Source organism: Capricornis sumatraensis, chromosome 22 (assembly GCF_032405125.1).
Source record: "Capricornis sumatraensis isolate serow.1 chromosome 22, serow.2, whole genome shotgun sequence".
NCBI lineage: Eukaryota > Metazoa > Chordata > Mammalia > Artiodactyla > Bovidae > Capricornis > Capricornis sumatraensis.
The window spans coordinates 48,590,262-48,605,192 of record NC_091090.1 but is presented as its reverse complement, the minus strand read 5'-3'; positions in this window follow the sequence as shown (position 1 = coordinate 48,605,192).

Genomic DNA, 14,931 nt, shown 5'->3' with positions numbered 1-14,931 from the left:
CAGTAACTAGGGGTCAGTTTCTCAAGTACGATAGGAAGGGTTAACAGCGATGCGCTGTAAGAACCATGCACGAGAAAGGAAATACTATCCAGCCATAAAAAAAGTCCTTGAGTATACTGTTCATAATTACAGGAATGAAAAAGGAAAGAAGGTTGTTCCCAAGGTGGGGGAGTCCTGGGTTTTGCTGGTGCCAAAGAAGGTGGTAAAGAATCTACCTGCCAAGGCAGGAGACAGGGATTTGATCTTTGGTCTAGGAAGATCCCACATGCTGCAAAGCAACTAACAAACCCATGGGCCACAACTCCGGAGCCTGTGCTCTCGAGCCCAGGGGGCCACAGCTACTGAAACCCAGGCGCCCTAGAGCCCACGCTCTGCAACGAGAGAAGCTGCCGCAATGAGAAGCCCAGGCACCGTGACTAGAGAGCCGCCCCGCTCGCCACGGCTAGAGAAAAGCCTGCACAGCAACGGAAACCCAGCACAGCCGAGTAGATAAATAGTTAAAAAAATAAACATACTTTACAAAAAGAAAATAAAAACCCTGCCATTTGTGACAACATGGGTGGACCGTGAGGGCATGATGCTGGGCGAACAAATAAGCCAGAGGCAAACAAATACCATATGATCTCACTTATGCACGGAATCTGAAAGAAACAAAACCAAAAAACCAAGCTGAGATACAGAGAACAGATCGGTGGTTGCCAGAGGTAGGGGCTGGGAGGTGGCAGAAACGGTGAAGGGAGTCAAAAGGTACAAACTTTCAGTTATTAAAAAAGAATTAAGCCCCAGCGATGCAATGTACAGCATGGTGACTACAGTTAACAATGCTGAACTGACACCACCGTGTGTAAAGTTGACGGCTCACAGGAAGCTGCTACACAGCACAGGACGCTCAGCCCCGTGCTCTGTGATGACCTAGATGAGTGGCTGGGGCAGTGGCGGGGAGGCGAGATGTGTATACTTATGGCTGGTGGCTGGGCTTCCCTGGTGGCTCAGATGATAAAGAATCCCCCTGCAATGCAGGAGACATGGGTTCAAGCCCTGGTCAGGAAGATCCCTGGAGAAGGAAATGGCAGAACCCACTCTAGTATTCTCGCTGGAGAATCCCGTGGACAGAGGAGCCTGACAGGCTCCAGTCCATTGGGTCGCAGAGAGTCAGACATGACTGAGCAACTAACAGCAAGCCACTATGGCTGATTCACACTGTTGTGCAACAGAAGCTAATGCAAAACTGTAAAGCAATTATACTCCAATTCACAATAATAACAATATTGAATATTTGAAAGTTGCTAACAGAGTAGAGTTATCATCACAAGAAAAAAATGGTCACTGTTCATGTTAACTAGACTTACTGTGGTGTTCATTTTGCAATATCTATAAATACCAGATCACTATACTGTACACCTGAAACAAAAGGAAAAATACTAGATTTCACTTAAATCTCTTATAAAGACAGCCTTCCAGGAAGAGCTGCTGCTTTGTCGAGTTTTGAAGGATTCCAGGACATCGTCTAGACGAAGAGGAAGGAGCCGCAAACACAGGGAGACGCGACTCAGCTGGGAGACGCGACTCAGCTGGGAGACGCGACTCAGCTGGGAGACGCTCGTGGCCAGGGCTCCTGGTGACCTTTCTGACCGACAGAAGTAAAGCCAACCGGGGAAGGTCAGAAACCTGGGGACAATTACCTCTTTGGTTCTGGGTTCTTTAAAACAGTTATTGAGAATGCAGTCTAAAAAGACAAGGATGAAATGGCATTGGAAGAATAAATCAGAGTTCCCACCGGGTCAGGAAAAGGTAAGCCAAAGTACAGAGTTGGGGCAGTGTTAGTCACCCAGGATGAACTCTGAGTAAAGGGTGAGAGCAGAGCCTGGGTACCAAGTTCGCAGCTGCACTCCGGGTCCTACGTGTGGAAACGCAGGCGGATGAATGGATAATAGAAAAGCCTACAGGGAAATACTACTCTGCAACATAAAGGAATGAACTATCGATGCAAACACGTGTGGATGAATCTCAAAATTACGATGTTGCATTAAAGAAGCTAGAGCCCCCTCCCAAAATAAACCAAAACAAATTACACAGCTTCCATTTACATGAAATTCCAGAAAATAAAAAATTATCTGTGTGACACAAAATCTGTGGTTGCTCAGAGTGGCAGGAGAGAGGAGCAGAGCAGCCTTCAAAAATGAGAGGGAAACAGGGAACATTTTCATATCCATGTGTGAGAGAATCTGTAGCAGCAGAACGACACCCCAAGGTGTGTGAAGGGTGTTGTCCTTTAGGAAAAAAATCTAGTGGGAAATGATTCCATATGGAAAGTAGCATTTACAGAGAAGAATAAAGAGCATCTGAAATGTCTCTACCTGATCACAGAGCCTCAACCCAGAGCCAACTAACCCCCGCCCACCTAACGACGTCCACCACCACGCCAGCATTCCCTCCCACACCCCCAGCGTCCCACCCCCGGAGCAGTGCTGGGGGTCACCAGGTGATGTCCTGCACCCGCCCCTTGTCCTACTGCTAGGAGCGACACCACCTGGGGGTGGGGACCCTTCAGAGACCACCCATCGATATTACATCATCCTTCACTTTCACTCTACCTGAAGTACCGCGTCACTCTTTAAGACAGTATAAAAGGAAGTTTGGGGACATCATCATAGATTTCTTTTTCAAAGCTTTCACTGAACACATTTAAAAATTTTCCATGCTCTGATGATCATGCTCTTGAAACGTGCTTTGATTATAATCAAGGCTTCCCAGGTGGTGCAAGTGGTAAAGGACCTGCCTGTCAACACAGGAAACCTAAGAGACGCACGTTCGATCCCTGGGTTGGGAAAATCCCCTGCAGGACGGCATGGCAACCCACTCCAGTATTCTTGCCTGGAGAATCTCCATGGACAGAGGAACCAGGCAGGCACAGGGTCGCAAAGAGTCAGATACGACTGAGGTGACTGAGCACAGCACCCAGGATTTCACTGCATATTCTACTCTATGAAACTCAAACTTGCTGTACACTGTGAGTTTGTAACTGTATACTGGTTATGTGACCATACGTTTCACAGGCAGTTTAGTAATTACCTGTCTCCACAAACCTGTCAGACAGCATCTGCACCGTGGAAACAGAAATAACATCACTTTTCCTTATACTTGTTTTATCTGAATACAATATTCTGAAAGTGGCCTACTGAGAGAAGACTGCAGAGAAACTGGTGGCCCCTTTTGATCAGGATGCTGTATTTCTATTAAAGTATCAGAAGACTGCACTCACACTCACACCAGTTAGTCACTGTCAACAAACATTTCCAGGTACGTCTCATGTTGTGTGTGTGCACGCTCAGTCACGTCCGATTCTCTGAGACTCCATGGACTGTAGCCCGCCAGGCTCCTCTGTCCATGGGATTTTAAAGGCAAGAGTACTAGAGCAGGTTGCCATTATGGTGCTGCTGCTGCTGCTAAGTCGCTTCGGTCCTGTCCGACTCTTAGCGACCCCATGGACTGCAGCCCACCAGGCTCCTCCGTCCATGGGATTTTCCAGGCAAGAGCACTGGAGTGGGGTGCCATTGCCTTCTCCAAGGTTGCCATTATGTTTCATGTTAATTGCTGTCAAATTCAAGCTTTACCCATTCTATACTTAGACAACTGATTTTTTTTTACTTGAATGGAATTTAGACCTTTATCCCTTTTGAATTTATCTTCATTTCCAGCCCCACCTTATACTCTGAAGATTATGCAAACTCCAAATATTTATTTTCCCTTTGGGCTTAGTCACTTTTAAAGTGCCGGCACCTTTATTCAAATTACTAATTAAAACAAGTGACATAGTCTGCATGTTACGAACTGAATGTTTGTTTCTCTCATATTTGTACGTTGAAGCCTCTCCCCCAGTGACAGGGCCTTTGGGAGATAATTAGATTCTGATGACCTGATGAGGGTGGGTCTTCATGATCAGATTAGTGCCCTAATTATATTAGGTTCCCCTGCCAGTCATTTTGCAAGTTGTTGCCTTCTCTCCAAGAATAAGGAAAGAAAATTGAACCAACATTATTTCTTTTACAATATTCTGGTCTCATTAAAAGATATTATTAAATAACTTGCCTTAATTTCAAGTGTATAAAATGAAATCTGCTATACAGAAAAAGAGTCAATCTCACAGTTAGAAAATACAGCCACTCAGGGATTCTATACTGGGTATGTGAGGAGCCAGGAAAGCTGCTAAGGCTGCGATGCAAGATATTTGCAATGATTGCTACAACTTCTATTTCCCCAGGAAGTTGTCAGTGAATACCAAACTCCTTGGAGATTTAACCCAAGGCCAGATAGCTGTATTCAGGACACCTTGGAACAGTACCAGCTTCTGTGTCTGGGCACATGGGGAAGAATGAAGCTCTTTCACAATTAACAGCAGTGATGAAAGGAGATTCTGTCTGTATGTGCTCTGGTTATCAAGTGCTGACCGGGGGGAGGCAGGTTGGCTGTTCTGCATGTACGAGCGCTATCCTTCCCAAAGTGAAAACAAAGCAAAGCTTTCAACGGTTTCTTCCAAAAGACATGGGCCAGACTTTATTTCCAGTTTTTAAGTGATAATCACACCTTTGTTTTCTACCTATTTATACATCTGTATTCTATTTCTATATGGTCTAAAAATATCTACAGGGACTTCCCTGGAAGTCCAGTAGTTAGGACTTTGCCTTCCAACGCAGGGGGTGTGGGTTTGATCCCTGGTTGGGGGGCTAAGATCCCACATGCCTCAGGCCCAAAAAATCAAAACTTAAAACGGAAACAATATTGTAGCAGATTTAATAAAGACTTTAAAAATGGTCCACATCAAAAACAAAAAAAAAAAACCTTAAAAACAATACCTACAGCATTTCAGTAAATTCATGGTAACATCAAAAGATGTGTACTGCTAATCCTAGGAGACAATCTATGAGTCACATGGATAGACTATATTATATTCTCCTTCTTTCAAGCTATAAAAACAAACCAATAGTGGGAGTTACTGAGCAATCCAGAATCTCTCCCTGCTGAATGAAATCCTTATCACATCCTCTTTGTTTCAAGTATTAGTGACAGTTGCTTCACACTTCACCCTGTAAAGCCTTTTCTAAAAGGTAAAGGAAAATCATACCTTTTCCTTAACATTTTAATCCAGATGTCAAATCAAACTGAGCACCATTAGCAGGCTCTAAGAGGAAGAGAAGTCATAGAAAGGCAAAATGCAGTCTGAGCTGTATTGTGAAGAAAAAAAAAAAAAAAGGCTTTTTTTGATGGTTATGCACTGGTCATAGCAAACACCCACTTCCAACAACACAAGAGAAGACTCTACACATGGACATCACCAGATGGTCAACACTGAAATCACACTGATTATATTCTTTGCAGCCAAAGATGGAGAAGCTCTATACAGTCAGCAAAAACAAGACCGGGAGCTGACTGTGGCTCAGATCATGAAATTATTGCCAAATTCAGACTTAAATTGAAGAAAATGGGGGAAACCACTAGGCCATTCAGGTATGACCTAAATCAAATCCCTTATGATTATACAGTGGAAGTGAGAAATAGATTTAAGGGACTAGATCTGATAGATAGAGTGCCTGATGAACTATGGACAGAGGTTCGTGACATTGTACAGGAGACAGGGATCAAGACCATCCCCATGGAAAAGAAACGCAAAAAAGCAAAATGGCTGTCTGAAGAGGCCTTACAAATAGCTGTGAAAAGAAGAGAAGCGAAAAGCAAAGGAGAAAAGGAAAGATATAAGCATCTGAATGCAGAGTTCAAAGAATAGCAAGGAGAGATAAGAAAGCCTTCCTCAGCAATCAATGCAAAGAAATAGAGGAAAACAACAGAATGGGAAAGACTAGAGACCTCTTCAAGAAAATTATAGATACCAAGGGAACACTTCATGCAAATATGGGCTCGATACAGGACAGAAATGGTAGGGACCTAACAGAAGCAGAAGATATTAAGAAGAGGTGGCAAGAATACACAGAAGAACTGTACAAAAAGATCTTCACGACCCAGATAATCACGATGGTGTGATCACTCACCTAGAGCCAGATATCCTGGAATGTGAACTCAAGTGGGCCTTAGAAAGCATCACTACGAACAAAGCTAGTGGAGGTGATGGAATTCCAGTGGAGCTATTTCAAATGCTGAAAGATGATGCTGTGAAAGTGCTGCACTCAATATGCCAGCAAATTTGGAAAACTCAGCAGTGGCCACAGAACTGGAAAAGGTCAGTTTTCATTCCAATCCCAAAGAAAGGCAATGCCAAAGAATGCTCAAACTACCGCACAATTGCACTCATCTCACACACTAGTAAAATAATGCTCAAAATTCTCCAAGCCAGGCTTTAGCAATATGTGAACCATGAACTTCCAGATGTTCAAGCTGGTTTTAGAGAAGCCAGAGGAACCAGAGATCCAATTGCCAACATCTGCTGGATCATGACTATGCCAAAGCCTTTGACTGTGTGGATCACAATAAACTGGAAAATTCTGAAAGAGATGGGAATACCAGCCCACCTGACCTGCCTCTTGAGAAATCTGTATGCCGGTCAAGAAGCAACAGTTAGAACTGGACATGGAACAACAGACTGGTTCCAAATAGGAAAAGGAGTACGTCAAGGCTGTATATTGTCATCCTGCTTATTTTACTTCTATGCAGAGTACATCATGAGAAACGCTAGGCTGGAAGAAGCACAAGCTGGAATCAAGACTGCCGGGAGAAATATCAATCACCTCAGATATGCAGATGACACCACCCTTATGGCAGAAAGTGAAGAGGAACTCAAAAGCCTCTTGATGAAAGTGAAAGAGGAGAGTAAAAATGTTGGCTTAAAACTCAACATTCAGAAAACGAAGGTCATGGCATCCAGTCCCATTACTTCATGGCAAAGAGATGGGGAAACCGTGGAAACAGTTGCTGAGTTTATTTTTGGGGGCTCCAAAATCACTGCAGATGGTGATTGCAGCCATGAAACTAAAAGACGCTTATTCCTTGGAAGGAAAGTTATGACCAACCTAGATAGTGTATTAAAAAGCAGAGACATTACTTTGCCAATACAGGTCCATCTAGTCAAGGCTATGGTTTTTCCAGTGGTCATGTATGGATGTGAGAGTTGGACTGTGAAGAAAGCTGAGTGCTGAAGAATTGATGCTTTTGAACTGTGGTGTTGGAGAAGACTCTTGAGAGTCCCTTGGACTGCAAGGAGATCCAACCAGTCCATCCTAAAGCAGATCAGTCCTGGGTGTTCATTGGAAGGACTGATTATGAAGCTGAAATTCCAATACTTTGGTCACCTCATGAGAAGAGTTAACTAATTGGAAAAGACCCTGATGCTGGGAGGGATTGGGGGCAGGAGGAGAAGGGGACGACAGAGGATGAGATGGCTGGATGGCATCACCGACTTGATGGACATTAGTTTGAGTGAACTCCGGGAGTTGGTGATGGACAGGGAGGCCTGGCGTGCTATGATTCATGGGGTCGCAAAGAGTCAGACACGACTGAGTGACTGAACTGAACTGAACTGGTATTTATGATGGCGTCAGAATTTTACACACTGATTTTAGGTACCTCATGTTATTCTGAGCACCTTCTGGATGCACCTTAATTAATCAATCAACATTCAACCATCAGGCCAACACTGCCTCCCAAACCACTGGGCTGAGGAAATAAACAAGACAACTCTATGGGGGGTGTGGAGAGAAGAGAGCAGTGAGAAGTATTATCTATTTGACAGATGAGATAAGGCAGAAGATAAAATGACTACAACTATACATCATGCACGGCTAAGCCGATTATCTCTGCCAAGATACCATGTCAAAATAAAGAAAATTACACAAATATAAGTCTGACACCCATGTTTTTTAAAACAGCATTGCATCACAAATCTCTCCTAGTTCTTCCCAAGCTATTGTTTTGAGTCTGTTAGATGAGCACTTTTATGAAGTATTACCATCCTTAATTTTTTTTTTTTGTTTTTAGCCTCATGGCATGTGGTAGCTTAGTTCCCAGAGCACCTCAGTCCCCTGCAGTGGAAAGGTCTTTTAACCACTGGACCACCAGAGAAGGCTCACTATCCTTACTCTTATTGACCAGTCATTTCTATTCAGTGGAGAATAGAAAGCATTTTGCAGTGTGTTTTCTCAATTTTCTTTAAAGTGCTAAACAACAGATGCTTCAAGCCCTCCTCTGTGGTCTGCACCCTCTATCTCTGCTTCCAATTAAGACAGCTGTCCCCTTCTTTGCCTATATAAGAACTATGAAGCTACTACTGGAGATCAACATAAAACATGGTGATTTACTTTATTAGATAACTAAATAAAAATATTTTTAACTTCATATATGGTGCCAGTGTCTGAAGTATGTTGGCCCAAAGGGTAATTTGGAAATGAACTGGGCAGACAGGACTGAAGTCGGTGAAAGTGAATCTACAGCCTTTCAGAGCAACACTGAATCATTTCTCTAGCAAGCTGGGTTACTTCACTCATTTTCATTCAATAATTTTTTAGTTTAACTTCATGCAAGCAAGGTCTTTTGAATGCTTATCTGCCATGTAACTTTTAATAGAGTAGAAGAAATATTTAAAGTGAATACATGACTGAAGAAGTTAGTCTCTCAGTCGTGTCTGACTCTTTGTGACCCCATAGACTGTATAGTCCATGGAATTCTCCAGGCCAGAATACTGGAGTGAGTAGCCGTTCCCTTCTCCAGGGGATCATCCCAACCCAGCTAAAGCAGCTATAACAGGCTCACAGTGTTTTCCCTCCCAGTCTTTAAAAGAGAAAAGATAAATTCAGTAATGCTAAGGGTACCGCCTCTGGGCAGTAGAAGTGGGGGTGAGCCACATTCCAGAGTTCTATTTAAGAAGGTACTGGATGCCGCTCGGTTTTCGGGAAGATTATGTGAGTACGTGAAGTTCACTAGTGACCTCACTTGATTCTAGTTGTTTCTAGTTATTTCCCAAGTTGTGGCCCAACTTAGTCTCTAGAGCCGTAAGAGACAGAAAAAGCTCCTCGGTCTGACTGTGTGAAAACGGGTGTTGGATTTACATAAAGGTGGAAAGTCACAGCCGGAGATGTTAGACAGGGTTTTGTTGTTTTTTTTTTTTTTTTTAAAAAAAAGAAAGAAAGTCTGACCAACTAATTTGCATGGCTTTTAAACAGCCCCGAGGCTGGAAATGGAAAGACCACCGCAGCCAGCAGCAGGCTGGGCGAAAAGGTCAGAAGACGCCGGCGGGGCTGTGAGCTTCTGCTGCACAGCATGTGGTGGGAAATCCTTAGCAATCCTTCCCAGCTGTAACACGAGAGACCAGCCAACTTTTCTGCGTTAATCCTGGACTCGAGTTAGGTGTTATATTACAGATCCCTGGGACAGCCACCAAGCAGCTGATTCTTAAATAGCAAGTCTCCTTGGTTTTTCAGCAGAAAAGCTAGAAATTGCGGGGAAATGGAAGCAGTTTATTTTCTTCATGTCCACTGTCTCAGTAAAATAGAACTCTGAAGCCCACCAGGACACGCAGCATGAGGCAGCAGCTGCTAACAACCAAAGGGAAAACCTTACAACACACACACGCTTTCGCCGGTTCTCTCTTCCCTCTGAGTGAGCAGGAGTCCTATTTTCACCTAACTGTTTATAAGCCTAAATGTTAGTCACTCAGTTGTGCCTGACTCTGTGACCCAGTGGACTGCAGCCCACCAGGTTCCTCTGTCTATGGGATTTTCCAGGCAAGGATACTGGGGTGGTTTTTCATTTCCTTCTTCAGGGGATCTTCCCGACCCAGGGACTGAACCTGGGTCTCCTCTACTGCAGGCAGATTCTTCACCGACTGAGCTACCAGGGACTTATTCTAGCTTGCTATTCCTTCAATCTCAAGAATTTCCTAATAGAGTCACTTAAATATGTTCACAGACAAAGCTATGTAACTCCATGACAGCAACGGTTATTTTCAGTTCAGTTCAGTCGTGTCCAACTCTTTGCGACCCCATGAACCGCAGCACGCCAGGCCTCCCTGTCCATCACCAATTGCCGGAGTCTACACAAACCCATGTCTGTTGAGTCGGTGATGCTATCCAACCATCTCATCCTCTGTCGTCCCCTTCTCCTTCTGCCCTCAATCTTTCCCAGCATCAGGGTCTTTTCAAATGAGTCTGCTCTTCGCATCAGGTGGCCAAAGTATTGGAATTTCAGCTTCAACATCAGTCCTTCCAATAGTTATTTTAGCTTAGGATAAAATCTTTTAGAATAAAACATATTCATGTCAGTCTCATAAGGGTAACTTGCATGCACTTAGCACAGTGTCAGAATGTAGGACTAACTCAGTGTTACACACATTATTAATTAAAGCTCCCAGAAGGGGCTTTCCTAGTTTAGTGGGATCTCTTAAAGGAGATGCCCACACATTTATTTACTCACTTAGTAAAGACGACTGCTTCCCTATAAAGTCAGCAACCATCTTCATGTGGCAGAAAGCACTGGAACACGAGTTAAGGGACCCAGTTCTTGCCCGGACACCGGCACCAACAAGTACTGTGGCCGTGAACCTCATTCACAAAATATGGGGGGAAAAAGGCATCGAATTCAACTTTGCAGCCAAGTCGGAAATGCTTGATTTCCACAATAATTCCAATAGAAACCCACCCACCCTACTGGAAAACCTCTAGTGAAACACTTCTCACTGCTTGGCAAGGTAGCACGGTCTATTTTTAGAATGTTTCTCAGTTTTAGGAAACCATTCCTTATTTTGGGTTAAAAATCTTTCTCCATCCAACGGTTACCCACCAGTCCTAGTCCTCTCCTCTAAAATCACACACGACCAGGACCGTTTTCCTTTCACCTGAGAGCCCTGAACATACTTGACAATTCATATCAAGCCGTCACTTCTTCCAAAAGCCTCAGTAAACTCCCCTTTCCCGTTCTCCCTCCCGACTTTGTTGTCTGGCCTTTCCTGCTCCCTTCTTCCTCCTCCCACGAGCATTAATTCATAAACTATCAGACACCCATCCACAGATGTGACAGGCACTCTCGACTCTCGCTTTCTTCAGCCTCCTCTTCTGGATTTATTCCAGTTAGTCTGTCAATATCTTTGCAAAATACAGGGCCTTCAGAAGTGAACATTTTCAGAATGTGATAGAACTATTACCTCTTACTGTGAATGAAAGTGAAAGTGAAGTCACTCAGTTGTGTCCGACTCTTTGCGATCCCATGGACTGTAGCTACCAGGCTCCTCTGTCCATGGGATTTTCCAGGCAATAGTCCTGGAGTGGATTGCCATTTCCTTACTGTGAATACGAGTAACCAATTTCCATTGATATAACCAATTCCTTTTGCCTGTGCCTAAAAACTTCCCCCAATACCATCCCTCCAAATGGGCCAAATTTGGACTTTTGTTGGGGAGAATCTACCGACATAGATTTCTCTTCTCGTCCATCAACTAAATGATGACTACAGAGCTTCTTAATGCAGTGTGTGAGTTGCTTAGTCTCTGGGGATTTGGTTTTGCTTTAGATTTGGATGTAGCGCTTTAACTCTGGAATAGAATAGCTTTTTGCCTTAGAATGCTATATACTATACACCTACCTTGCGGTGGCTGCTCTGATAAGCTCCAGCTTCATTTAACTTTACATTTATCTGACTCTTCAGTTTGGCCACTTTTTATAGATTTTACTCTTGGCAAGAAGCTGGTGGCAACAAACAGGCTGATCTGTGATTGAATGGCTTCAGCCCAGAGTAACTATTTCCATCAGCAGAGAACTGCCTACGAGTTGTAAAAATGGGTGTAGGTTTCTCTTTTCTTCTTTCTTTTTTACATACTGACTGGTTCATAAAGAAAGCATTAATTCTCCTTCATTAGTTACCTACAGCTGTCAGGAAGCGAGCTTTTCTTTAAAAAAAAATGTTTTTTGAATTTTAAAACAATCAGGAATTCCTAATTTCAGAATTAACCTCCAATGTCACTGATTTCTTCATCATAGAAACTAGATGACAATGGTCTTCCCAGGTGGCGCTAGTGGTAAGGAATCTGCCTGCCAACGTAAGAGACTTGGGTTTGATCCCTGGGTCGGGAATATCCCCTGGAGGAGGAAATGGCAACCCACTCCAGTATTCTCGCCTGGGAAATCCCATGAACAGAGGAGCGTGGTGGGGTACAGTCCACGGGGTCACAGAGAGTCAGACAGGACTGAGCATACAGCACACACGCAGACAATAATAATTGCAATAATAAATGAAAATGGAATGTGTTTATCAGGAATCAGCTGTCATATTTATTGGGCATATTAGATACTATTGTCTCACTTAATTCTTTCAGCTACTCTATAAAATAGATATTTTCACCTCCTTCAACAGAGCAGGAAAGTGAGGCTTTGAGAAATAAAGCAACTTGTCTAACTTCCATGAGCTAATAAATAATGAACCTCTACCCTCCGCTTAGAGGAATGTTGTGCCTTCTTGCCACCCACTCAGCTGGTGATTATTTTTAGCCAATCCTGGGTCTGGTGTGTGTGGGAGTTATGTTAAAGGAGACGGCATGGCATTCAGGGTGGTTCCTTGGAAAGAATGGGGGCTTTACAAGGGTTTTAGTCTTGGTTCTGACAGTAAGTAGCTGTATAACCTTGGGCAAGATAATCATCTGGGAGTAATATCTTTGCTATCTATAAAATAAGTATTCTAACTTACGTGAAGCTTAGAGGATGTCGTATCTGTGAAAGCGTCTATGACGGGCCTGTGCCCGAAGCAGACGCTGAACAGGTGTTCCTTCATTCCCTGCATTTTCAGGCCCCCACTGAGCAGCACAGTCCTGTCTGGGTCTCTTTTCCACCATCACCCCTGGATCATCTAGAGGGAGTGACGTCATAGGAGAAATGTCCCTTCTTGAATTTAGGCTTATCTCGACAGTGATGTCTTTAAAAAAAAAAAGTTTTTTTTTTGAATGGTCCTTTTTCAAAAAATTAGAAGAGGGAGTGCAGTAGTGTAAAAAGGAGAGTAATGAAATTCTAGTTTGAGTTATAACACAGGAAAAGGACCCAAGGGATATTCAACATGAATATTCGCAGAGACAGCACTGCCTAAGTTAGCAGTTAGAGTGAACAGCTGCTGCACGCAGGCGTTCAGAGTCCGTCCCCACGGCCTCCTGCGAGGACACACGAGTGTCTCTCCCCAGCCTGCCTCTGTTTCCCTGTCTGCTAAAAGGAGGTGTTGGCACCAACTCCCAGGTCTGCCCTGAGAATGAGTAAATACAGGAAAGGTTCCCCTGAGAGTTCCTGGAGCTCTGGCTTACTAAGGGTGATCAGGTGCTATTGTTGGTGTCTGGCTATTGTCTCTCTATGGCGCCTAGGAAAACACCCTTCTTCCTCTGTTGAAATGTTGAGAACGACAAACAGGCCCATCTACCGTTTATCCTTTAGTCCTCTAAAACTGCATGGCGACCGAGTCTGACCCTGTAAGGTCTTTCTTTCAGAGTTGGTTCCGCCAGCCAAAAAAGGATGGACTAGGGTCTCAGCAAACAGAAGACCATCCTGTTTTGAGGCTCATCTGTCCTACATGAGCTATTCATATCAGATCTCTAATGCAGATCCCACATCCATTTTCAACTTAAGAAAAAAACAGAAAGGCATAAAAAGGTAAAGAAGAGTAAAATAAGTACCACATGTCAAAACTCTATCACATTTGTTTCATATCTTTTAAAATTAATTCACTATTTCCCAAATACACCTAGCAGGTGCTGGGAACAGAGAAATAAAACAAAATTAATCAAGTCGCCCTTGCCTTTGCATGCCTCCCTGATGCCGTGTCCCTTATTCCCTCCTCAGATATAACCACTGCAATCATTTTGATATAAGGCCTTCTTGTCCATTTTTATATATTTACATACAGATATTCAAACAAAAATCACATTGCTTTTGTACATCTTAAGGGTGCATATAAATTATACTTGATTCCTGCAGCTTCATCTATTCCAGTTCACTCACTGTAAGTGCTGTTATGTATCGAATCATATGAATAGTCTATAATGTTATGCATTATAGGTTTTTTAGGCTTTATAGGTTATTTCCAGTTTGGGGGCTATTACAAATGATGATGCTTTATCCAAGTCTCCTTGTGTTCATAAGTGAGAATTTCTCTGGGAATTGCTATGTTGTTTATTAAAATGTCTGATTTTGGTAAAAACTGCCATAGTGCTCTAAGAGAAGTTACAGGATTTGCTGCTGTCAGCATCCTAAAGTTTTTGTCAAGTTCATGTGTGTGGCATGGCTTTAATTTGCATTTCCTTATCGCTCCTGCGGTTGTGCACGTCTTTCAATGTTTATTGACTTGTGGTTTCCCCTGCAGTGAGCTGCCATTAATAACGGCTGCCCATCCACGCTTCTAACAGGTTGCTTATCTGCTGTTTGCATTTATGTGTGTGTGGTCAGTCATGTACCATTATTTACAATCCCATGGACTGTAGCCCGCCACGCTCCTCTGTCCATGAGATTTTCCAGGCAAGATCACTGGAGTGGGTTGCCATTTCCTCCTCCAGGGGATCTTCCCGACCCAGGGACTGAACTCGTATCTCCTGTGTCTTCTGCAATGGTAGGTGGATTCCTTACCACTGAGCTGCCTGGGAAGCCTTTCCATCTACTGATTTTATAAAAGTCACCTATATAAAAATCTGTACTCTTACACAGACGGCAAATACCTTCTCCTGGTCTGTTGCTTGTTTTTAAAATCTCTATCTAATAGTGTCTTCTGCCATGTCAAAATTTAACATTTTGATGTGATCAAATCTGTTACTTTTTATGGTTCGTGATTTTTCAGTCTTGCTGAAATTACCATGGGTACCAGGAAAGTCAATTACTATAATGAAACAAGCGATGTTGGAAGAATGAGACACAGGTATAGAGTGGGCTTGAATCCTCAAACCACCACGTACTAGTCATAGGACTCTGAATA